General features: G+C 47.1%; 6 non-coding genes across 6 annotated transcripts; all 6 read left to right on the top strand.

The window, feature by feature from the left end:
• Window positions 1-9888: 9888 nt before the first annotated feature.
• On the top strand, window positions 9889-9960 carry TRNAP-AGG (transfer RNA proline (anticodon AGG)). Its single transcript has one exon. It is a non-coding gene; the product is annotated as a tRNA-Pro (tRNA).
• A 406-nt stretch (window positions 9961-10366) lies between these two features.
• TRNAA-CGC (transfer RNA alanine (anticodon CGC)) lies at window positions 10367-10438 on the top strand. The gene has a single exon. It is a non-coding gene; the product is annotated as a tRNA-Ala (tRNA).
• A 344-nt stretch (window positions 10439-10782) lies between these two features.
• Window positions 10783-10854, top strand: TRNAP-AGG (transfer RNA proline (anticodon AGG)). The gene has a single exon. It is a non-coding gene; the product is annotated as a tRNA-Pro (tRNA).
• A 3740-nt stretch (window positions 10855-14594) lies between these two features.
• Window positions 14595-14666, top strand: TRNAP-CGG (transfer RNA proline (anticodon CGG)). The gene has a single exon. It is a non-coding gene; the product is annotated as a tRNA-Pro (tRNA).
• Window positions 14667-14808: 142 nt separating this feature from the next.
• Window positions 14809-14880, top strand: TRNAP-UGG (transfer RNA proline (anticodon UGG)). The gene has a single exon. It is a non-coding gene; the product is annotated as a tRNA-Pro (tRNA).
• A 214-nt stretch (window positions 14881-15094) lies between these two features.
• On the top strand, window positions 15095-15166 carry TRNAP-AGG (transfer RNA proline (anticodon AGG)). Its single transcript has one exon. It is a non-coding gene; the product is annotated as a tRNA-Pro (tRNA).
• The last annotated feature ends 9890 nt before the right edge of the window (window positions 15167-25056 follow it).

Consider the following 25056-nt stretch of genomic DNA (forward strand, 5'->3'; position numbering starts at 1 on the left):
CATAATAATGACACTAGTATTCAGTGACATACAGTATTATTAGAGTGCAGTATCAAAAAAGAAGAACACTTACAAATATTATAAATGGTGTAGTCAACATTCCAGTTATTATGTCTTTAAAAACATGCGAGGGTACGGATGCCTTCAAGTTCTGATTTAGGAAACCCCTAGTGGCGGGAATTTGTGCAGATGTTTGTAGATGTCGCACCCAGGAGGAATCCCGCCGCTAGCCCAATACCCCCTCCTCCGTCAGGCTCTCCTTGCCCTCTGGTTGGTCATCCCTCCTCTGGTGGAGGAGGGGGTGTTGTGCTAGTGGCGGGATTCCTCCTGGGTGCGGCATCTACAAACATCTGCACACATTCCCGCCACTAGGGGTTTCCTAAATCAGAACTTGAAGGCATCTGTACCCTCGCATGTTTTTCAAGACACTTTAAAAACAATAGCACTCTGCGATGTGTGTTGCCCCCTCACTGAACTGACCTGAGCCATCTTGGCGAACACAGCGAGCAGCACTTGGCTGGGGTACCTCCACCCTACACCTGAACTCTCCTATCTCGGCATGGTTCCCCGTAGGGGACATTCCCTCTCCTCCTCTGGTACACTCCTGCAGACCAGACCAGCCACCCCGACACCTCCACCCTGGGCGCCATGCTGGTGGGCAATGACAGACGGCAATCTGAGCTTTGGGCTGACTTCAGCTGCAGCGAGCAGCGATCACCATTGTCCAGTGAATGATTTTGTCCAGAATCTCAGCTCACTTCCGCTGTGTGTAGGTGCACCGGTGTGTGTGGAGGAGGGGCAGCGGCTGCCTAGTTCACCTAGTGATAGCACCGGCCCTGTGTATAGCATTACCCCCAAAGGAGCTGCTGAGAATTGACAGGTTCTCCGGCAATAGTACAGTACCACACATACCTACAACACAGGAAAAGTGTCTAGGAGATGCCTTTTTGTGGATTTTATTTCCAGAAAATGAGGTTAAGGGTCCAGGATGCTCCAAAATGACAGCAGAAATCAACAGGTAGACAAACTTTTACAAAAATTCTTTTGAATCAACCTTGAATGGAGGTAATAGGGAATGGCCAGTAATTCTAGGTCTTTGTAAGAGTAGACCCAGTCCATCCAGTAACCTCTGGCACTAAATTCCTTCCTGCACACCTGAAAGTCCAGAACCAAGTCCTACTCATGGTGTCTTCTGACAGCTGTCTGCCACTCAGCTTCCATGCAGCACTCTTCAGTAAGGAACGCAAAGATCCTTCTCCAGACTTCAACATAATTACTTCCAGGTGAAAATAATCCTTTCAGCATATCTTCTCCAGGCCCAGCACTTGCAGAGACCCAAACAGCACCTTCAGTACACAGGCTGCACCCTAGGGGCATCAGCCCCAGGACAAAGACCCTCTGAGCAGGCCTTCCAAACATTTATTACCTTCCTCCAGCACCTTCTGAGCGCCTCTTCCCAGGCATCTGCTGCAATCTGTTAAATATTCATAACCCGATGGCTGACCCACCTACTGTATTTATGGGCAGGGGGCCACCTGGTGATGTCATTGACAATACATGGACACAGTCATGCTTTGTAAATTACATCACAAGGGGGTGGGGCAACCCAGTGATGTCATTGACCAAATATGGATGTGTCCATGCATGGTCTATGACATCATTGACCTTGCCACCCTTTGTTTACTTAGGCAGTAGGGGGAGGTGGCATGCCAGATGGTGGAACTCAAGCATCAGGTGTCGACGTGTTGGTGGTCAGCAGGTTTTTTTTTTTTTTGTGTGTGGGTGGCATTCAGTAGAGGAGAGCAACCAATCGGCTCTCCTCTACTGGCACCTGTCAATGCGAGTGAGGAGAAGCTGATAAACAGCTTCTCCTGTTTATGCTGTGATCAGCTGTGATTGGACATGGCTGATCACATGGTAAAGAGCCTACATCAGAGGCTCTTTACCGAGAACAATGATGCGGTGCATCAGACTGACACACCACACCAACGATCGCCGCGCTGCACTCCCCCCGCATGCATGCGATCGCGGCTTATCTTGTGGACATCATATGACGCCCAGTCAGGATAACTTAACCACTTTCCGGCCGTCATTCTGCTATATGGCGGGTGGGAAGGGGTTAACAAAAAAAACTTCTCAAAAACAGTTTACTGGTTTTATTTACTTGTCATCTTTGTGGTGGATGTTTCTATGTACCCCTACTCATTCACATGGGGAGGGGGGGGGGGGGGGGGGTACAGGATCTGGTGGCCTCCTTGTTAAAAGGGTTTTCCAGATTCTGATAAGTCACCCCCACCACCATAGGGCAGGGTTCTAGGGAAGAAGGCCTTGTCCTTGTCAACATGAGGCTTCCCTGCCATTTTTGAGCTTTCCAAAAACCAATACCAAACCTGAAGGGCCTTCAGCTGTCAGCGAGGAATCCCCGGCTGACAGCGGATGAGTCCTTGGTTATGAAGGAGGCAGCAGGGGCCGACTCCTTAAGTTGTTTCTAAAGCCTAAACATTTTTTAGATGATTCTTTCTACGTACCTAAGTCCTCACTCGATCTGGTGCTTTGCCTGTCTCCCTTTCCCCCACCCTTACACAGGGCCGGATCAAGAAAATCAGGGGCCTGGTGCTGAGGATTTTGATGGTGGGGCTTTTTATAAATAAAAAAATAAATAAAATGCAATTTTTTTTGGGTATAACAAATGAAATTAAATAAAGAGGGAGGGTGAGAGAGAAAGAAAGGGAATGAGAGAGGAGTGAGGGGTAAGGGAGGGGGGATGAGAGAGAAAGGATGCGCATGAGCATGCGTGGGAGTGACAGCAATGCAGCCTGACCAAGGCAAGTGACTGAAGGCACAGAACCCGGGAGGAAGACCGGATGAAGATCACAGCGCAGGGCTCAGTATGACAGGTAAGTGTACCCTAATGTGCTAATATGCTGGGCATACTTGTACATCATGACATAACCTACCTCACAGCCTCTAAAAAGTAGTAATGTTAGCAAAGTTTACTACCACTTTAATATCACAGGATCCCAGAAGCCTCTCATGGGGACCCCTGCTGACCCGGTGACCGGAAGTGCCCAAGTGCATAGTTGCCAACATTGAAAAAATATTTCCAGGGACACTTTTTTACCAGTGGTATATTTAGAGTAGCTGACATTCCCTATGTTCCTCTATACATCACTGTAGTAATCACAAAATTAAATGAGTACTAATAATGGGCAGGACAAATATAAGGATTGAGATTTCCTTTAGTTAAACTAACAAAAGTGCCCATTCTAGAGCTGGTAACATTGAGGTTACTCAATATAATTTTAAAGAACTGTTTTTGTGGGTAAGAGGCATAGGGGAGGAGTATGGATGGTATAAAAGTGGGAAGGATGTGCAGTTGAGGGAAAGGAATGTGGAGGGTATGATATTGGGCAGTATGCACAGAAGAGGAGTGTGGTGGGTATGACAGTGGGCATTATGTACAGAAGAGGAGTGTGGTAGGCATGACAGTGGGCATTATGTACAGAAGAGGAGTGTGGTGGGCATGACAGTGGGCATTATGTATAGAAGAGGAGTGTGACAGTGAGCAGTATGTACAGAAAAGGAGTGTGGAGGGTATGACAGTGGGCAGTATGTACATGAGAGGAGTATAGAGGTTATAAAAGTATGTATAGGAGAGGAGTGTGGCGGGTATTACAGTGAGCGGTATGTAGAGGAAAGAGTGTGGAGGGATATACAGCTGGTAGTATGTACAAAAGAGGAGTGTAGAGGGTATGATAGTGGGCACTATGTACAGGAGAGGAATGTGGAGGATATGACAGTGGGCAGTACGTACAGGAGAGGAGTGTGGAGGGTATGACAGTGAGCAGTATGTACAGGAGACCAGTGTGGAGAGTATGACAGCGGGCAGTATGTACAGTTAAGGAGTGTGGAGGGTATGACAGTGAGCAGTATGTACAGTAAAGGAGTGTGGTGAGTATGACAGTGGGCGGTATGTACAGAAGAAGAGTATGGAGGGTATGATAGTGAGCAGTATGTACAGGAGAGGAGTGTGGATGGCATGACAGTGGGCTGTATGTACAGGAGAGGAGTGTGGAGGGTATGACAGTGAGCAGTATGTACAGGAGAGGAGTGTGGAGGGCATGACAGTGGGCTGTATGTACAAGAGAGGAGTGTGAAGGGTATGACAGCGGGCAGTATGTACAGGAGAGGAGTGTGGAGGGTATGACAGTAAACAGTATGTACAGAAGAGGAGTGTGAAGGGTATGACAGTGAGCAGTATGTACAGGAGAGGAGTGTAGACGGTATGACATTGGGCAGTATGTACAAGAGAGGAGTGTGGAGGATATGACAATGAGCAGTATGTTGAGGAAAGGAGTGTGGAGGGTATGACAGCAGGCAGTACATAGAGGAAATGAGTGTGGAGGGTATGACAGTGAGCAGTATGTACAGAGGATGAGTGTGGAGGGTATGACAGGGGACCCTATTTACAGGAGAGGAGTGTGGAGGATATGACAGTGAGCAGTATGTACAGGAAAGGAGTGTAGAGGGTATGACAGTGGGCAGTATGTACACAAGAGGAGTGTGAAGGGTGTGACATTGGGCAGTATGTACAAAAGAGGAGTGTGGAGGGCATGACAGTGGGCAGTATGTACAGGAGAGTAGTTTGAAGGGTATGACAGTGGGCAGTATGTACAGAAGAGGAGTGTGGAGGGTATTACAGTGGGCAGTATGTATAGGAGAGGAGTGTGAAAGGTATGACAGTGGGCAGTAAGTACAGGAGAGGAGTGTGGAGGGTATGACAGTGGGCAGTATGTACAGAAGAGGAGGGTGGAGGGTATGACAGTGGGCAGTATGTACAGGAGAGGAGTGTGGAGGGTATGACAGTGGGCAGTAAGTACAGGAGAGGAGTGTGGAGGGTATGACAGTGGGCAGTATGTACAGAAAAGGAGGGTGGAGGGTATGACAGTGGGCAGTAAGTACAGGAGAGGAGTGTGGAGGGTATGACAGTGGGCAGTATGTGCAGAAGAGGAGGGTGGAGGGTATGACAGTGGGCAGTATGTACAGGAGAGGAGTGTGGGGGATATGACAGCGGGCACTATGTACAGGTGAGAAGGGTGAAGGAATCTGGGAAGGAAAATTTTAAAGGTTTATGGACGGATGTTTAGGGACTGCGTAGAAGTTAAGCGGGCCATACATGGATTGAAATTAAGCCAATTAAGCCGAGACCAGCCATAGTCGATATATGTATGGACTAGCTGGTTGTACACAAGTCAATCTATTAATTGAGTTGAGTACAACCAGCCTGTCAGGTTTTTCCCAGAACAATCAGTGCTGTCAGCTATAGTTAGCAACACTGATGATTGTATTGTGTGGGTAGGGAAGGTTCCCCACTGGCAGAACACAATAACACTACAGGAGTGATTCCCCCATCCACAGGTCAGCAGGTGAGAGGGTGTGTGGGGATAGGCTGGGGAGAGAGGTCTGTCAGCGGGGGAGATGGGAGGTCTGTCAGGAGGGGGGGTGAAAGGTCTGTCAGCAGGGGGTGTGAGGTCTGTCAGCAGGGGGTTGGAGGTGGTCATGGAGGGATATCAATCAGCGAGTGGGGGGAGTGATTTCTTTTGGAGTAGGGTCTTTCATCTGCAGGTTTGGAAATGGTCACCTGTGATATAAGTTGAAGGGAGGTGGCTGGTTAGTGATGAGTGACCTGGTTGTTGGGGAGTGACTTGGTTGTTGGGGAGTGACCTGGTTGGTGAGGAGTGGCCTGGTTGGTGGGGAGTGACCTGGTTGGTGAGGGGTGACAATGTTGATGGGGAGTGACGTGGTTGGTGGGGAGTGACCTGGTTAGTGAGGAGTGACCTGGTTGGTGGGGAGTGACCTGGCTGGTGAGGAGTGACCTGATTGGTTGGGAGTGACCTGGTTGGTGAGGAGTGACCTGATTGGTGGGGAGTGACCTGGTTGGTGGGTAGTGACCTGGTTGGTGAGGAGTGACCTGGTTGGTAGGGAGTGACCTGGTTAGTGAGGAGTGACCTGGTTGGTGAGGAGTGATCTGGTTGGTGGGTAGTGACCTGGTTGGTGAGGAGTGACATGGTTGGTGGGGAGTGACCTGGTTGGTGAGGAGTGACCTGGTTGGTGGGTAGTGACCTGGTTGGTGAGGAGTGACCTGATTGGTGGGGAGTGACCTGGTTAGTGAGGGGTGACCTGGTTGGTGGGGAGTAGGGATGAGCCTAACCCCCCCCCCCCGGTTTGGTTCGCATCAGAACTTTCGAACGGACCGCAAATTCGTACGAACTTTAGAACCCCATTGAAGTCTATGGGAATAGATAAAAACGTTCGAAATAAAAAGTGCTAATTTTAATGGCTAATATGCATTATACTGTCCTAAAAAGGGTTTGGGGACCTGGCTCCTGCCCCAGGGGACATGAGTCAATGCCTAAAATGTTTTTAAAAATGGCCATTTTGGCGGGAGCACTGATTTCAATGACGATTAAAGTGAAAAAAAGTGAAATATTCCTTTAAATATCGTGCCTGGGGGGTGTCTGTAGTATGCCTGTGAAGTGCCACGTGTTTCCCGTGTTTAGAACAGTCCCTGCACAAAATGACATTTAACGGAAAAAAAGTAATTTAAAACTGCTTGCAGTTTTAATGTTATATCTGGTTCCTGCAATATGGTTGAAAATCATTGAGAAACATGGCATGGGTAGCCCTCCCTGCCCATTACCAGCCCCTTTGGGTCTTGTACAGATATTAAGGGGAACCCCGTACCCATATTAAAAAAAGGAAAGGCGTGTGGCCCCCAGGCCCTATATACTCAGAACAGCAGTATACCGGCGGTGCAAACAAGACAGGGACTGTGTAGGTTTGTTGTGTTAAGTATAATCTGTTTTTAATTTTGAACTGGTACATTTTTTAAGTGTAGCTCCAGTCAAAAAATCTATTTTTAAGCTTTTTGGAAAACATAGGGAAGGGTTATCACCCCTGTATAATTTGTTTTGTCGTCCATCTTTTTTCATCTCACTTCCTGTTGTCTCCCTCCATTTGCAAGTAGGAGACGTTTGTAAGTTGGATGTTTGAAAGAAGGGGCCTGCCCTATATGCTCTGCAGAAATGGCGGAACAAGGTGTTGCCACAACGTTGTAAGCCCTCAAAGTGACTCTTGGTGGGCGCTGGAGCGCCCTGCTGTGAACGATTATATCAAGAATTGTAATTACATGCCATTGTTGAACAGTGGTAGAAAAATTGGGCCTTTGGTGGTTGTGGTGCTGGTGCCACAACACTATAAGTCCTCACAGTTATTCTCGGTGGGCACAGGAATGGACCCTGCTGTGAAATATTATATGAAGAATTGTAATTACATGCCCCTGCTAAACAGGGGCTGAAAAATTGGGCCTTAGGCACTGGTGCTGGTGCCACGACACTGCAACCTCTCCCATATACTCTAGTTGTAGTGCAGGAATGAGCCCTGCTGCAAAGCATTGCATCAAAAATTTTAATTAAACGCCCCTGTTAAACAGGAGCTGAAAAATTGGGCTGCTGGCACTGGTGCTGGTGCCACGACACTGCAACCTCTCCCATATACTCTAGTTGTGGTGCAGGAATGAGCCCTGCTGCAAAGCATTGCATCAAAAATTGTAATTAAACACCGCTGTTAAACAGGGGCTGAAAAATTGGGCTGGTGGCATCACCCAGAACCAAAAATGTTCTTCCAACATATCAGCGGAGGAGGAAGAGGATAGACAATCAACATAACAGGATAGTCACTCAGCATCAGCATAGGCAGTCTTGAAGGGATGTGATATTTAAAAAAAAAATATTCGGTTAGATCAGCTTCAGGTGCTTGGTAGCTGTGGGTGATCCAAGACTGATTCATCTTGATGAAGGTCAGTCGATCAACTGAGTCGGTGGACAGGCGCACCCTGTGATCGGTAACAAAGCCACCAGCAGCACTGAAGGTGCATTCCGAAAGAACGCTGGATGCAGGACAGGCCAGTAGCTCAACTGCATACTGTGCAAGCTCTGGCCAGTGATCCATCCTCAAGACCCAGTAAGCCAGAGGATTTTCGGTGGGGAAGGTGTCCAAGTCTGACCTTGCCCCTAGGTATTCCTGTACCATGTAAATCAGACGCTGGCGATGGTTGCTGTAACCGATCATACCTTGGGGCTGCGGACTAAAAAATTGTCTGAACACATCGGTCAGACGGCCACCTTCTCCACCACTCCTTCTGACCGATGCCTCAGCAACACGTTGTCCAGGACCAGGAGTTTGTAACCTCCCAGTCTCTGGGAACGCGTTGCACAGACCTTTCTGCAAGGCCTCCCGGAGATGTCTCATCCTCTGCTCCCTCTGCGATGGCAAGATAAGGTCGGCAACCTTACCCTTGTACCGTGCATCAAGGAGAGTGGCCAGCCAGTAATGGTCCCTCTCCTTGATCCGAAGAATACGAGGATCCTTCCGCATGCTTTGCAGGATCAGGGAGGCCATGCAGCGTAGGTTAGCTGAGGCATTCGGTCCAGAGTCCTCTGGGTCACTAAGGACAACATGATCGGCAGCTACCTCCTCCCAGCCACGTACAAGTCCACGTGTTTCTTGGGACTGTAAATCATCCCTACAACACTGCTGCTGCTGATGCTGAGTGCCAGCCTCCACCTCCATGCTGACACAATCATCCTCCTCTTCCTCCTCCTCATCCTCTTCCTGTGTGATGGGTGGCACAGCAGGAACACTGTCTGGATAAAGGGGGCCTTGATAGGCAAGGAAGTCCTCCTCTTCCTGCCTCTGTTCTGCCTCAAGTGCCCTGTCCATTATTCCACGCAGCGTATGCTCCAAGAGGTGGACAAGAGGTACAGTGTCACTGATGCATGCACTGTCACTGCTCACCATCCTTGTGGCCTCCTCAAACGGTGACAGGACAGTGCATGCATCCCTGATCATGCCCCACTGGCGTGGTGAGAAAAAACCGAGCTCCCCTGACCCTGTCCTGGTGCCATAGTCGCACAGGTACTCATTGATGGCCCTCTGCTGCATGTGCAGCCGCTACAGCATGGCCAACGTTGAGTTCCACCTGGTGGGCATGTCACATATAAGGCGGTTCTTGGGCAGGTTCAACTCTTTTTGGAGCTCAGCCAGCCGAGCACAGGCATTAAATGATCGGCGGAAATGCACACAGACTTTCCTGGCCTGCTTCAGGACATCCTGTAAGCCCGGGTACCTGCCCAAGAATTGATGCACCACCAGGTGAACTGGGACACTGGGGACCACAGAAGAAAGGAGAAAAAGGGCCCACTTTGCATTGCATGGTGAAAGTTGGGCGTGGCTACAAAACATGAAATATCGGGTGTTGAGTAGATATACTAGGTTAAAGTGTGAATCTTCTCTCTGTATACATTGCACATGTCTGACTCAGTCCTTGTACCCACAGCATGCTTCCTAATTAGGTTGAGGAATAAGTGATCATCATGTTGCTCCAACGTGTACGATTCTTAATTTTTCATACCTGGTTGGGGTTCCAGACTGCAGGGAGTGGTGCAAAAAAGGGTGGATGGCGGGCTTCTTCCCTTCTGGTCCTGGAAGGAAGGACTGGAACCTCAATGACCGAGTCTGGCCTACCCTTGGTGACCACTGCCCATCCATAGGCTATCAGCTTTCGGCTGGTTGGTCTATGGGTATGATTCTCGCTTTGGGTGCGAGAGGTCTCGGGTTCAAATCCCGCACGAGCCCATGAGGAGTTCTTTTTCCCCTCTGTGCAACCAACAGAGATGATTTTACCTCATCTCCAAGTCTCCCAGTCCCCTTGACCCTAAAAAAGATTTTTTTAAGCAAAATTTGCAGATGCTGTTGTAGGAGGCACTTGGTTTTGGCTATCAAGAGGCACTTGTTGGACTGAAAAAAAACACAAGTATGTGCAATCAAGGCTCGTTGGTCTAGGGGTATGATTCTTGCTTAGGGTGCGAGAGGTCCCGGGTTCAAATCCCGGACGAGCCCATTGTTTAGCATTAGAATTCTCATTCTAACTCGAGGCTTTGTTTACATGGTGGATTAATCCATGCAGGCAACTGTGCTTGCAACGCACAAAAGTGCCTAACAGCTCTTGCATCTCCAAAGTGCTGGAAACGTCTCTTCTGAGAGGTGGCTCTTGGGTTCTGCTCCTTCAAAGGTGTTTATCCACCTTTGGTTACAGGAGGTCCAAGCCACAAGACCTTGAGTTACTTTCCAGACCCTACTGGTGGAAAGGAGGTGCTTTTGCCCTGACATCATTTCCCCTTGGAGTTTGATATTTTCAAAATAGGCAAAGATTGCAAACTCCTTTCATCCAAGGAAGAAGACGTTTGGGGAAGAGAAGGCTCTTTTTTGGGGAAAAAAAATAATCTCCAACGAATGCGACATTCTCGGCTCATTGGTCTAGGGGTAAGATTCTCGCTTCGCGTGCGAGGGGTCCCGGGTTCAAATCCCGGAGGAGCCCAAGCTTTAGGTAGCAGGCCCGATTTCCCATCGTCTTCTTGTCACAGTCAAGGTGCCTTTATGCTATGCCTGAACTTTTGCAGTGCCCTTGTCGCTTTGGGTGCGAGAGGTCCTGGGTTCAAATCCCGGATGAGCCCATGGGGAGTTTTTTTTCCCCTCTGTGCAACCAACAGAGATGATTTTACCTCATCTCCAAGTCTCCCAGTCCCCTTGACCCTAAAAAAGATTTTTTTAAGCAAAATTTGCAGATGCTGTTGTAGGAGGCACTTGGTTTTGGCTATCAAGAGGCACTTGTTGGACTTAAAAAAAAAAAAAAAAAAAAAAAAAAACAGCGTGCGCAATCAAGGCTCGTTGGTCTAGGGGTATGATTCTCGCTTAGGGTGCGAGAGGTCCCGGGTTCAAATCCCGGACGAGCCCATTGTTTAGCATTAGACTTGGCATTCTAACTTGAGGCTTTGTTTATATGGTGGATTAATCCATGCAGGCAACTGTGCTTGCAACGCACAAAAGTGCCTAACAGCTCTTGCATCTCCAAAGTGCTGGAAACATCTCTTCTTTTTTTTTTTGTAAATAGTCTTTATTAAAAATTTTAGCATACAGAAATACAGGATACATAGGGCGAAAAGAAAATACATTCCTTGCAACTGACAGATGCCGATCTCCACAGTGCATTAGGCATAATGGCAAGAAAGGGAAAAGAAAAGAAAAAAAGAAAAAAAAAAACAGGAAAAAAAAAAAGGAGGAAGAAAATAAATAAAAACAGAAACCACAGTTACAGGATATCGGTACAGTGATGTAAGTAAACCAACAAATGCAAATTGCGACAGATAAGCAGTTGAGGGAATATCAGGATGTGAATCATATATATATTAACCCATTTGTAGAGCTAACAATCTGACATCTCTGGGCTGCAGAAGCTCAGTCATACCAGTATTTTACTATAAAAGTATTCTACCGAAGATTGTGCACGCAAGAAATTGTAATAGGGGGCAAAAAGAAGGGAATCAGAGAGGGGGTGGGGAGGGTGTAGGCGGTCTGGTCCAGTCTACCTGGCTGGGGTACTGATCAGTTCGTACGTTTATACCAAGTTGTCCAACACTTCCATTTGTTATCAAAATATTTTTTGTTTCCCCCCGCTGCTGCTATTAGTGACTTATAGGTATAATGGGTCTGCATAGTAGTAAAAACCTCGGCTACGTCCGGGGCTTTGTCCATCTTCCTATGTCTTGTGATTAGAGACCTGGCTATTATCAATACGTGGGTAACCACTACTCTAAATTCTGGTGGGAAAGAGTCTATTCCCAAATTTAGTATGGCCAGGGTCGGGCTGGGGGGAGTGATAAAACCCGTGATGCTGGAGAGCGAGCGGAATATGGAGTTCCAGTAGCTAGTGAGATGTTTACATGTCCAAAACATGTGGAGTAAGTTGCCCACCTCTCCACAGTTCCTCCAGCATAACGGTGAGCCATCTCTGCTAAACTGGGCAACCCTGTATGGGGTAAGATACCACCTAAGGGCAATCTTTTGTGACAGTTCCCAATGGTTCACACATTTTGAGGCTCTATATAGCCACTTGAAAGCTTCCTTCCACTGTGGAATAGTAAAGGTCGTCTGAAGGTCGGCTTCCCATTTTTGATAGGGGGGTGATTTAACAAAGTCCATTTTACATTGGAATAGATTATAAAATAAAGAGATACCTTTAGAAGATATAGGGGTAGTATTATAAAATTGCCAGGCCTCTTTTGGAAGATGAATGGTGGGTGATGTGATGGATCTGCAAAAGTGATGGATTTGGTTATATTTATATTTATCGGATGATGATAAGTTAAAACGAAGTTGGAGAACGTCGAACGGGATAAAGGAGTTCCCATCATATAGGTCAGTGATAAGTTGTAGCCCTTTTTCCTGCCAGCTCGTGAGTGATATATTGGGTATGGCCTGTTGTAGGGTCGATAAGGGTATTGGGATGGTAGTCAGCCTGTCAGATGGAAGAGGAAGTTTTAGAAAAGTCCTCCAAACCTCTAGGGAGGCACGGAGAGTGGGAGGTAAAACGTGTGGGAGTTGGATGTAGGGCGTCGACCATCAGAAGCTGTTTGAGATCTTTGGTCGGGCTCAAGGCACGTTCGACACTGCACCAAGGAGTGTCCGAGGGTTGGTGGAACCACTTCCGCAGTTGAGTAAGGATAGATGCTCTATAATAGTCCTGTATGTCGACCAGACCCATCCCCCCGGCCGATCTGTGTTTGGTCAGTAAAGGTTTTGCGCATCTGGGCCTCGAATTTTTCCAAATTAAATTCTTAAGTAGAGAATTCAGAGCTTTGATATGTTTCGATTTTACCGGGATAGGAAGGGTCCGGAAGACATACAGCACTTGAGGGAGAAGTAGAATTTTAAATGTAGCAAGTCTACCCGACCAGGTCAATTCAGTATTAGCCAAGCGTTTGGTTTCCTTAGTAAGTTTGTCTATGAGGGGCCCGTAATTGGCGTCTGCTAATGTCTTGATATCAGTAATTTTTAGACCAAGGTATGCTATACTATCTGTGCTCCAGGTGTAGGGGAAAGCGTTCTGTAGAGATTCACAAAGGGGGGAGGGAAGTCCTATGGGAGAATAAGCGATTTCGTGCAGTTGACCTTATAGTAGGATATATTGCTAAATTCTGTAAGTGTGCTATGGGCGTAGGGAAGGGAGGTTCATGGTGAGGTTAGAAATAGAATGATATCGTCCGCGAAAAAATTGATAACATGTGAGCTATGTGGAAGGTCAAAGCCAGCAATATTAGGGTGAGTTCTAATCCTTTCCGCTAAGGGCTCTATGAGCAAGTTAAAGATGGTAGGGGATAGGGGGCACCCCTGTCTGGTACCATTAGATATGGTAAACGTGGTCGACAGCATATTAGACGTATACACTTGCGCACAGGGGGACGAGTAGAGGGCCATTATGCCCGCGAAGATAGGGCCTGTAAATCCATATTTTTGTAATGTGAGTCTCATATAACCCCAATGAATCCTGTCGAATGCCTTCTCCGCATCCAAAGAGAGGAGCAGAGAAGACACCCGACAGGTCCCGGCATATTGCATAATGTTAATAACTCTTCTCATGGCATCGGAGACTTGCCTGCCCGGAGTAAAGCCCGCCTGGTCAGCACCAACCAGTCCAGGCAGGATCGGGAGTAGTCTATGTGCGAGGATTTTCGCATACAGCTTAACATCAGAGTTAAGCAAAGAGATCGGCCTAAAGTTGGCTCGTGAAGTGGGTTCTTTCCCTGGTTTCGGAATGGTAACTACATATGCTTTAAGCATTTCTGCAGGAAACGAGGCAGAGGACATTGCTGTTGAATAAACGTTCATAAGTGTTGGTATAAGATTGTCTTGAAAAGACCTATATTAGTCATTGGGGAGTCCATCTGGGCCTGGAGACTTCCCCAGAGGGAGGGTTCTAATTACTTTCCTAATCTCAGGCTCCGTAATAGGGGAGTTCAAGGAGTTAAGTTGGTCAGGGGTAAGGGAGGGCAAATTAATTTTCGCTAAGAACTCCTTTATAGTATGTTCATTCGGTTGAGGGGTGTTGGAGTCATTTTTTAGATTGTAGAGCGAGGCATAATACTCAGCAAAGGAGTTCGCTATTTCCTTGGGGTTATAGATCTTCCGTTTAGTTGGAGGATGTATAAGGTATGAAATTTTTGATTTAATTCTTGCTGCTCTAAGCCTTTGAGCAAGAAACGTGCCTGCCCGATTCCCGGAGGCATAGTGGGACAGTTTGAAATATCTGACATGTTTGTCATATTGTTATATCAAAAGAAGCCTGAGATCAGAGCGATATTGGGCAAGACTTTGGGCAAGTTGTAAAGTCGCACATGTCTTATTGAGTGATTCTGGAAACGTCTCTTCTGAGAGGTGGCTCTTGGGTTCTGCTCCTTCAAAGGTGTTTATCCACCTTTGGTTACAGGAGGTCCAAGCCACAAGACCTTGAGTTACTTTCCAGACCCTACTGGTGGAAAGGAGGTGATTTTGCCCTGACATCACTTCCCCTTGGAGTTTGATATTTTCAAAATAGGCAAAGATTGCAAACTCCTTTCATCCAAGGCAGAAGACGTTTGAGGAAGAGAAGGCTCTTTTTTGGGGGGAAAAAAATAATCTCCAACGAATGTGACATTCTCGGCTCGTTGGTCTAGGGGTATGGTTCTCGCTTCGGGTGCGAGAGGTCCCGGGTTCAAATCCCGGACGAGCCCAAGCTTTAGGTAGCAGGCCCGATTTCCCATCATCTTCTTGTCACAGTCAAGGTGCCTTTATGCTATGCCTGAACTTTTGCAGTGCCCTTGTCTACTGCTCAGCCTAGCCCGGGAAACCAGCCAACATAGGCAAGCAGCTTTCGGCTCGTTGGTTTAGGGGTATGATTCTCGCTTTGGGTGCGAGAGGTCCTGGGTTCAAATCCCAGATGAGCCCATGGGGAGTTCTTTTTCCCCTCTGTGCAACCAACAGAGATGATTTTACCTCATCTCCAAGTCTCCCAGTCCCCTTGACCCTAAAAAAGATTTTTTTTAGCAAAATTTGCAGATGCTGTTGTAGGAGGCACTTGGTTTTGGCTATCAAGAGGCACTTGTTGGACTTAAAAAAAAATAAAAATAAATAAAAAAATAAAACCAGTATGAGCAATCAAGGCTCGTTGGTCTAGGGGTATGATTCTCGCTTAGGGTGCGAGAGGTCCCGGGTTCAAATCCCAGACGAGCCCATTGTTTAGCATTAGACTTGGCATTCTAACTTGAGGCTTTGTTTACATGGTGGATTAATCCATGCAGGCAACTGTGCTTGCAACGCACAAAAGTGCCTAACAGCTCTTGCATCTCCAAAGTGCTGGAAACGTCTCTTCTGAGAGGTGGCTCTTGGGTTCTGCTCCTTCAAAGGTGTTTATCCACCTTTGGTTACAGGAGGTCCAAGCCACAAGACCTTGAGTTACTTTCCAGACCCTACTGGTGGAAAGGAGGTGATTTTGTCCTGACATCATTTCCCCTTGGAGCTTGATATTTTCAAAATAGGCAAAGATTGCAAACTCCTTTCATCCAAGGAAGAAGACGTTTGGGGAAGAGAAGGCTCTTTTTTGGGGGGAAAAAAATAATCTCCAACGAATGTGACATTCTCGGCTCGTTGGTCTAGGGGTATGATTCTCGCTTCGGGTGTGAGAGGTCCCAAAATGTGCAGATGCTGTTGTAGGAGGCACTGGGTTTTGGCTATCAAGAGGCACTTGTTGGACTTAAAAAAAAACAAAAAAAAAAAACAACCAAGTGTTTTTTAGGCTCATTGGTGTAGGAGTATGATTCTCACTTAGGGTACAAGAGGTCCCCTGTTCAAATCCCGGATGAGCCCATGTGGAGTTCATTTTCACCTCTGTGGAACCAACAGAGATGATTTTACCTCGTCTCCAAGTTTCCCCTTGACCAACGAGCCGAGAATGTCACATTCGTTAGACAATATTTTTTTTCCCCAAGCCTTCTCTTCCCCAAACGTCTTCTTCCTTGGATGAAAGGAGTTTGCAATCTTTGCCTATTTTGAAAATATAAAAATCCAAGGGGAAATGTTGTCAGGGCAAAATCATCTCCTTTCCACCAGTAGGGTCTGGAAAGTAACTCAAGGTCTTGTAGCTTGGACCTCCTGTGCCTGTAAAATCTTGGACAGAGGGGTGGCTGTGGACATGGTATACTTGGTCTTTGCAAAAGCGTTCAATACAGTTCCGTACACACGGCTCATGTTTAAGGTAAAGTCTACAGGTTTGGAAATATAAGTTTGTAAATGGATAGAAAACTCGTTAAAAGACAGAATTCAGAGAGTCGTGGTGTGAGGTTATCAGTGGTGTACCCCAAGGTTCAGTATTGGGACCCTTACTTTTTAATATCTTTATAAATAATATTGGGTCTGGGATCAAAAGTAACATTTTTGTCTTTGCAGATGACAACAAGCTATGCAGTGGAATATCGTCCTTACAGGATGTCTCCAATTTACAAGCCGACCTCAATGCTCTGTCTAATTGGGCGACTATGTGGCAGATGAGGTTTAATGTTGAGAAATGTAAAGTTCTGCACTTGGAGGCTAAGAATATGCATCATACACGCTAGGGGGAGTACAACTGGGGGGATCCATAGTGGAGAATGATCTGGGGGTTTTAGTAGATCATAAGCTCAATAATAACATGCAATGCCAAGCTTTCTAAAGCGATCAAAGTCCTTTCTTGTATAAGAGAGGTATGGACTCCAGAGAGAGAGATATCATTTTGCCCCTGTTCAAATCATTAGTAAGACCTCCTCCGGAATATGCAGTTCAGTTTTGGGCACCAGCTCTCAAAAAGGATATCAGGGAACTGGAGAAAGTGCAGAGAAGGGCAACCAAACTGATAAGAGGCATGGAGGAGCTCAGCTATGAGGAAAGATTAGAGGAACTGAATTTATTCTCTCTTGATAAGAGGAGATTAAGGGGGGATACGATCAACATGTACAAATATATAAGGGGTCCATATAGTGAACTTGATGTGGAGTAATTCACTTTCAGTCAGCAAAGAGGACAAGGGGGCACTCTTTATGTCTAGAGGAAAAGAGATTTCATCTACAAATATGGAAAGGTTTCTTCACAGTAAGAGCTGTCAAAATGTGGAATAGATTCCCTGCAGAGGTGGATCTGGCCGGTTCAGTAGATTGCTATAAGAAGGGCCTGGATTATTTCCTAAGTGCACATAATATAACGGGGTACTAACAGTTATAGGTAAAGTTCATCCAGGGAAAATCCGATTGCCTCTCGGGGGATCAGGAAGGAATTTTTTCCCCTGCTTTAGCAAATTGGATCATGGCTCTGCTGGGGTTTTTTGCCTTCCTCTGGATCAACTGTGGGTATAGATTTGGGTATATGGGATTGCATGATATTATTATTTTATTTTTATTTTTTTTGTGGTTGAACTAGATGGACTTGTGTCCTCTTTGTAACTATGTAACTATATATATTTAAGGAGGTGATGTGGTTCTTCCAGACTAATGATACTCCCGATTGGGCCCCTAGGGTGGTTTTGGAGGCCCATAAAGCGGTGATCCAAGTGGTCCTGATTAAACATGGTGCCCAGATTAAATGGGAGAGAGAGGCAAAGTTAACATTTTTGCTAGCGGACATAGTAAGAGAGACAGATTTTTTCTTTGTTGCGCTGCTGGGTTATATGTATCAGGGGTGGGGGAAGGCTATTGGGAGGGGGAGGGGGGGGGAAACAAAAAAAGGGGGGGAAGAGGGGAAGGGGGGGATGGGGAGATAGGGGGTGTATACTGTGACTATGGTATACAGCAGTATTTAGACTTCCGATATAGTAAATTGTAGTCACTGGAAAAAGAAGGTTTCTTAGCACAAGTAGGGAGGCAGCATGTTCAAGGGTTGAAGACACCTTTAAAAGATATACAAACAAAAGACAAAAACAGCGCCAACCTAAGTGCAGTATTGCAAACCACAAGTATTTATTCACAAAGTAATACACTCACTCTCTGTTGGAGTAAATCAGGCACATCACGTTTACACAAAAGAGAAGTTTTAGGGTACATCACAGGGTTCCCAGGGAGAAGCGGTCCTCTTAGGCTGTGGAGTCTTGTCCGGTGGCGCCGGTGGTTCCCAGCATCTCTGGCTCGATATCGCAGCATCACGGAGGTCATCTGATGGGTTGTTCAGGGTCGCGCTGTGATGATGTCATAGCGCACGCGTTCGGAGCATGCATGCTCCTTCATCAGGCATCAGGCATCATGCCTGATGAAGGAGCACGCATGCTCCGAACACGTGCGCTATGACATCATCACAGCGCAACCCTGAACAACCCATCAGCTGACCTCCGTGACGCTGCGATATCGAGCCAGAGACACTGGTAAGACGTTGGGATCCACCCGACTTTAATGCCTCGGGACTGGTTAGCCCGAGGCAGGGAAACTGAAGGAGGATTCTGAGGTGATTGGGTGCCGTCTCCGGTTTGGGAGAGACCCATTGGACTTCAAGCATTCCAGGGGAGGACTCTTTAGAATAACATCACAAGTAAGTTTGGTTTTCTTAACAAGAGCCTGGAAGGGCTGAAGTAATCGAAAAAATCCGGACTGGTGGATATCACCAAGATGGTTGAAAGATCCAGGTATCTCACAAGTGTTCTACAGCTTAGTTTGCCTATATGTTCTGCAACAACGTCTGTGATAAAGACTTTGTTCCTGAATAAGCGCCTTATTGGCTGCGAGGCCTTGTGAGTGAAAGACTGTCCAACCTGCGTGATGATCCAGCTGCGAATGGCTATTCTCTGGATTCAGTCAAAGTAAGCAAGTTCCTTAACGCTTTTGACTTTGACATTGAGAGAACCTGAACTTTCCTTTCCAACCCTCTGATCCCACGTTAAAGACTGTTCAATGGTTGAAGTTTGCAAATAAAATCCATTCAACTGGATTTATTGTCAGTCCCAAGTTATTGGTTCATCTACCACGGGACATCCCCTAGATGTGCCATAAGAAGAAGTGGAAGGTAACGGTAATCCCAAAAAAAAATAATAACCAGCAGCTCCTTTGGGGGTTAGTGCTACGCATATATTTAAAATCTCACAGTGATCCTCCTAAAAAAGTCACAAACTACAACACCTAGAGGCCCTAGCCAACTTCATGAAAATAAAGTACCAGTAATGCGTCTACCGGTAACCAGGCGGGCTTGGTGTAAGTTGATGTAGCTCTACATGTTTCACGCTGTTACTCTTCCTCAGGACTTAAAGTGGAGTTCCACCTCAAAAAACTAAAATGTATAAATGTGCTTAAAAAACTCACCTCTAAATGCCTGTTGCTAGGGGGTCCCTCGTAGCCTGCCTACTTCAGCTCCTGGGCTCCTGACGTCACTTCCCTTGGGGCAGGAAGGGAGATTGCCTCTCCCCACTCCCTCTTGTCAATCATCTGGGACACGTGTACGGTCCCGGATGATTGCGCGGCCAGTGACGGCGCACGACACGCGCATGAGCAGTGGGTGTCCTGGCTGTGAAGCCACAGCCGGGCGCCCACAGTTAAAATGCCAGTGCCGCTGAGCAGAGGGGGAGATGAGCAGGGCTTCGATCCCCTGGATTGCTGGACTCCAAGACAGCTAAGTGTCCAATTATTAAAAGTCAGCAGCTGCAGTATTTGTAGCTGCTGACTTTTATTTTATTTTTTTGAGTGGGAACCCCTCTTTAAGCAGCTATTAGTTTATAATAGCAGGTTGAGGAACTACATTAATGAAAAAAAAATCCATCAGGGGGAACAGTACGGGAGCCACCATCCATCAGTCTCTAAGGTAAGTATGCCAAGAGGATTAGACGTTGTGAGTGCCGAGATATTAACTCAGCTTTGACATGGAGTACGAACTGCTTAGGACAATATATGGATAAATATGTGTAACAATATTAGGGTATAGAATATCCAGACATAATAGGAGTCTCTTGAAAACCACAGGTCTTCAATAGATTAGTGTCTCCAGTATTGGTGATGGGCCCTAAATAACCATGCTTTTGGTCTCCAAGTATCTTGTCTGCATCCTCCTGGAGCACCCACCAGTACTGCTCCCTCTGATGGCTTTTTATCCATGTAGTTCCCCAACCTGCTACTATAAACGAATACCTGCTTAAGCTCCTGAGGAAGCGCAATGGCGTGAAACATGTAGAGCCACATCAAGCCTGTCTGGTTACCGGTAGACGCATTACTGGCGCTTTTTTTGTTTTCATGAAGTCTGCTAGGGCCTCTTGATGTTACATTTGGTGATAGTTGTGAACTTTGGTTAGCAGGTTCACTGTGAGATTTTTTTATACCTGATTATATTTTAGGATTATTTGTAATTACATTTTTATATTTTTTTTAAGAAACAGTTGTTTTTTGGTGCCTATAAAGTCCACCGCTTTGTCCAAATTGTTTATACATTTATGGGACGTGGCACTATGCTGTCAATATTGGCATCCACAGTACCACCCTTTTAAGATGCTCACAATTATAATCCAGATAAAGAAGTAAGTGGGATGGGGCAGATAGAGAAGTTAGAGGGGGCAGACAGAGGGTTGGGGGAAGGGGCCAAGCAAAGGGTTAGAGGGGGCAAATTGAGAAAAGAGTGAGATGGGGAAGATAGAGGGGTTAGAGGGGGCAGATAAATGAGTGGGGGATGGGGGTATGAGTGGGCAGATAGAGGGGTTAAAGGGGGCAGATAGAGAAGTGGGAAATGTAGAAGGGTGAGGGGGAGAGGTAGGCAGTTAGAGAAACATAGAAATAGTGGGGAGGTATAGGATAAGGAGTAGGGGGAGATTAAGCGGTAGACAGAAAATACAGAGCAGATGAGGGGTACAGAGTGTGATAGGTATGGATAATAAATATTTTCAATGTACTAATATACCCCTTCTCTCTACAGTGTCTTGTTCATCCTATAGGGTCATACCAATTGATGTCCCTTGTGAGTACTCTGTCATACGGGTCATTTGAGTGACGTTTGCTGATTCCACTGGTTCACAATCCACTTCCCAGTGTCTGGATAGAGGGTTCCTTTTTTCACTATCTTGCATCCCTTATACCGTCCAGGATATTGACTCTGGTTACTATAGTGGTGAGTGATGCCTTTTGTTGTAAAATAAATAAAAAATGTTTTTTTTTTTTTTTTTTTTTTCCTTGCTCCTGTAACTTCCTCTTTACTTATTTACCGTATATACTCGAGTATAAGCCGAGATTTTCAGCCTCTTTTTTGAGGCTGAAAGTGCCCCCCTCGGCTTATACTCGAGTCATCGCTGTCTGCCCGCTCGATCAGCGTGTCGAGCAGACAGACAGCGGCCATTCTATTCAAAAGCCGCGCCTCCGGCGCCGCCTTCGCCTGTGATAGGCGGAACACTGAATTTCCCAGCAGCCTGTGTTCCGCCTATCACGGACATCGTATCATCCTCGTACTACGGACGAGGATGATACGACGTCTGTGATAGGCGGAACACAGGCTGCTGGGAAATTCAGTGTTCCGCCTATCACAGGCGAAGGCGGCGGCGCAGCTTTTGAACTTTACAATGGCCGCCGACGAAGAGGGCACGGGACGGCACGGCACAGGACGGGACGGGACGGGGGCAAGGCAAGGCAAGGCACGACACGGGACGGGACGGATGCAAGGAGGCAAGGCACGGGACGGAGGCAAGGAGGCAAGGCACGGGACGGAGGCTCGGGACAAAGGTAGGCTGGACACACACACACACACACACACACACACACACACACACACACACATATGGATGGAGACACACACAGGGATGGATGGATGGATGGATGGAGACACACACACACAGGGATGGATGGATGGATGGATGGAGACACACACACACAGGGATGGATGGATGGATGGACACACACACACAGGGATGGATGGATGGATGGACACACAGGGATGGATGGACGGACACACAGGGATGGACGGACACACAGGGATGGACGGACACACAGGGATGGACGGACACACACACAGGGATGGACAGGCATGTCTCACCCTCGGCTTATACACGAGTCAATAAGTTTGCCAGTTTTTTTGGGGGTAAATTGGGGGCCTCGGCTTATATTCGGGTCGGCCTATACTCGAGTATATACGGTACATACTATTTAATTGTTTTCTATTGATATAGATACTAAATACTGTGTTATTCTGCTTTTAGATTTCCTGTTTTCTGTTTGATGCAATTTATCTATACCCCTGATGAAGAGAGTTTATCTAAGATCTCAAAACGCGTTGGGTTGTTGCCTTCCGTCCACTGTAGGGTGTTGTTATACAGTTGGATTGAGGAAGTACACAGTGTAACAGGATATATATTTTGTATATTTGTCATTTTATGTTTGTAAACACATGAAATTTGTATTGTATTTAATATTGTTAATTTTTTAATTATTATTATTGAATTACAAATTATTATTTTGATGTAATTTTGCATATTTTGTATGGCCACCTGCCCATGTTAAAGTCCTCTCCCTAGAGGAGCCAATGTTTTTCCATATTATCTGGATAATAAATAAAGATGACCATAGATATGGAAAGGAAGATTTATAAAAGTTCATCTGAACAGACGTATGAATATGTTTACATACATAGCATTGCATGTCTTCATGCTTACAAATAAATAAAAACAAGAAATGGTGGTATTCATGGCAGGGAATCAGGAGACATTACTGATGGTAATGATGTTGGAAACCCCGGAAAAGTTCTTCAAAAGCCGACATGAGGTCATACTCCTCTTCATAATTCAATGTACAATTCACCTTCAAACAGAAGAAAACAGAAGGTCATGATGGAGAGAAGTTGGAGAGGGGGACTTAGACAGGCACTGAGATGGGCACTGAGAATGGTACTGGGAGGGGTACTATGACAGGTATTGACAAGAGTACTGGGAGATGTACTGGGACAGGTACTGGGAGGAATAATGAGAAGAGTATGGGGAGGGGTGCTGGGAGGAATAGTGAGAGGAGTACTGGGAGATGTACTGGGACAGGTACAGGGAGGAATATTGAGAAGGGTACGGGGAGGGGTTCTGGGAGGAATAGTGAGAGGAGTACTGGGAGATGTACTGGGACAGGTACTGGGAGGAATAATGAGAAGGGTACGGGGAGGGGTGCTGGGAGGAATAGTGAGAGGAGTACTGGGAGATGTACTGGGACAGGTACTGGGAGGAATAATGAGAAGGGTACGGGGAGGGGTGCTGGGAGGAATAGTGAGAGGAGTACTGGGAGAGGGACTGGGACGGGTACTGGGAGGAATAATGAGAAGGGTACGGGGAGGGGTGCTGGGAGGAATAGTGAGAGGAGTACTGGGAGATGTACTGGAACAGGTAATGGGAGGAATAATGAGAAGGGTACGGGGAGGGGTTCTGGGAGGAATAGTGAGAGGAGTACTGGGAGATGTACTGGGAGGAATAATGAGAAGGGTACGGGGAGGGGTGCTGGGAGGAATAGTGAGAGGAGTACTGGGAGATGTACTGGGACAGGTAATGGGAGGAATAAGGAGAAGGGTACGGGGAGGGGTGCTGGGAGGAATAGTGAGAGGAGTACTGGGAGATGTACTGGGACAGGTACTGGGAGGAATAATGAGAAGGGTACGGGGAGGGGTTCTGGGAGGAATAGTGAGAGGAGTACTGGGAGATGTACTGGGACAGGTACTGGGAGGAATAATGAGAAGGGCACGGGGAGGGGTTCTGGGAGGAATAGTGAAAGGAGTACTGGGAGATGTACTGGAACAGGTACTGGGAGGAATAATGAGAAGGGTATGGGGAGGGGTGCTGGGAGGAATAGTGAGAGGAGTACTGGGAGATGTACTGGGACAGGTACTGGGAGGAATAATGAGAAGGGTACAGGGAGGGGTGCTGGGAGGAATAGTGAGAGGAGTACTGGGAGATGTACTGGGACAGGTACTGGGAGGAATAATGAGAAGGGTACAGGGAGGGGTGCTGGGAGGAATAGTGAGAGGAGTACTGGGAGATGTACTGGGACAGGTACTGGGAGGAATAATGAGAAGGGTACGGGGAGGGGTGCTGGGAGGAATAGTGAGAGGAGTACTGGGAGATGTACTGGGACAGGTACTGGGAGGAATATTGAGAAGGGTACGGGGAGGGGTGCTGGGAGGAATAGTGAGAGGAGTACTGGGAGATGTACTGGGATAGGTACTGGGAGGAATAATGAGAAGGGTACGGGGAGGGGTTCTGGGAGGAATAGTGAGAGGAGTACTGGGAGATGTACTGGGACAGGTACTGGGAGGAATATTGAGAAGGGTACGGGGAGGGGTTCTGGGAGGAATAGTGAGAGGAGTACTGGGAGATGTACTGGGACAGGTACTGGGAGGAATATTGAGAAGGGTACGGGGAGGGGTTCTGGGAGGAATAGTGAGAGGAGTACTGGGAGATGTACTGGGACAGGTACTGGGAGGAATAATGAGAAGGGTACTGGGAGAGGGACTGGGACGGGTACTGGTAGGAATAATGAGAAGGGTACGGGGAGGGGTGCTGGGAGGAATAGTGAGAGGAGTACTGGGAGATGTATTGGGACAGGTACTGGGAGGAATAATGAGAAGGGTACGGGGAGGGGTGCTGGGAGGAATAGTGAGAGGAGTACTGGGAGATGTACTGGGACAGGTACTGGGAGGAATAATGAGAAGGGTACGGGGAGGGGTGCTGGGAGGAATAGTGAGAGGAGTACTGGGAGATGTACTGGGACAGGTACTGGGAGGAATAATGAGAAGGGTATGGGGAGGGGTGCTGGGAGGAATAGTGAGAGGAGTACTGGGAGATGTACTGGGACAGGTACTGGGAGGAATAATGAGAAGGGTACGGGGAGGGGTGCTGGGAGGAATAGTGAGAGGAGTACTGGGAGATGTACTGGGACAGGTACTGGGAGGAATAATGAGAAGGGTACTGGGAGGGGTGCTGGGAGGAATAGTGAGAGGAGTACTGGGAGATGTACTGGGACAGGTACTGGGAGGAATAATGAGAAGGGTACGGGGAGGGGTGCTGGGAGGAATAGTGAGAGGAGTACTGGGAGATGTACTGGGACAGGTACTGGGAGGAATAATGAGAAGGGTACGGGGAGGGGTGCTGGGAGGAATAGTGAGAGGAGTACTGGGAGA

This window comes from Lithobates pipiens, unplaced genomic scaffold (genome assembly GCF_037356315.1).
Source record: "Lithobates pipiens isolate NorthernLeopardFrog02 unplaced genomic scaffold, aLitPip1_a1.2 Scaffold_13, whole genome shotgun sequence".
NCBI classification, from domain to species: Eukaryota; Metazoa; Chordata; class Amphibia; order Anura; family Ranidae; genus Lithobates; species Lithobates pipiens.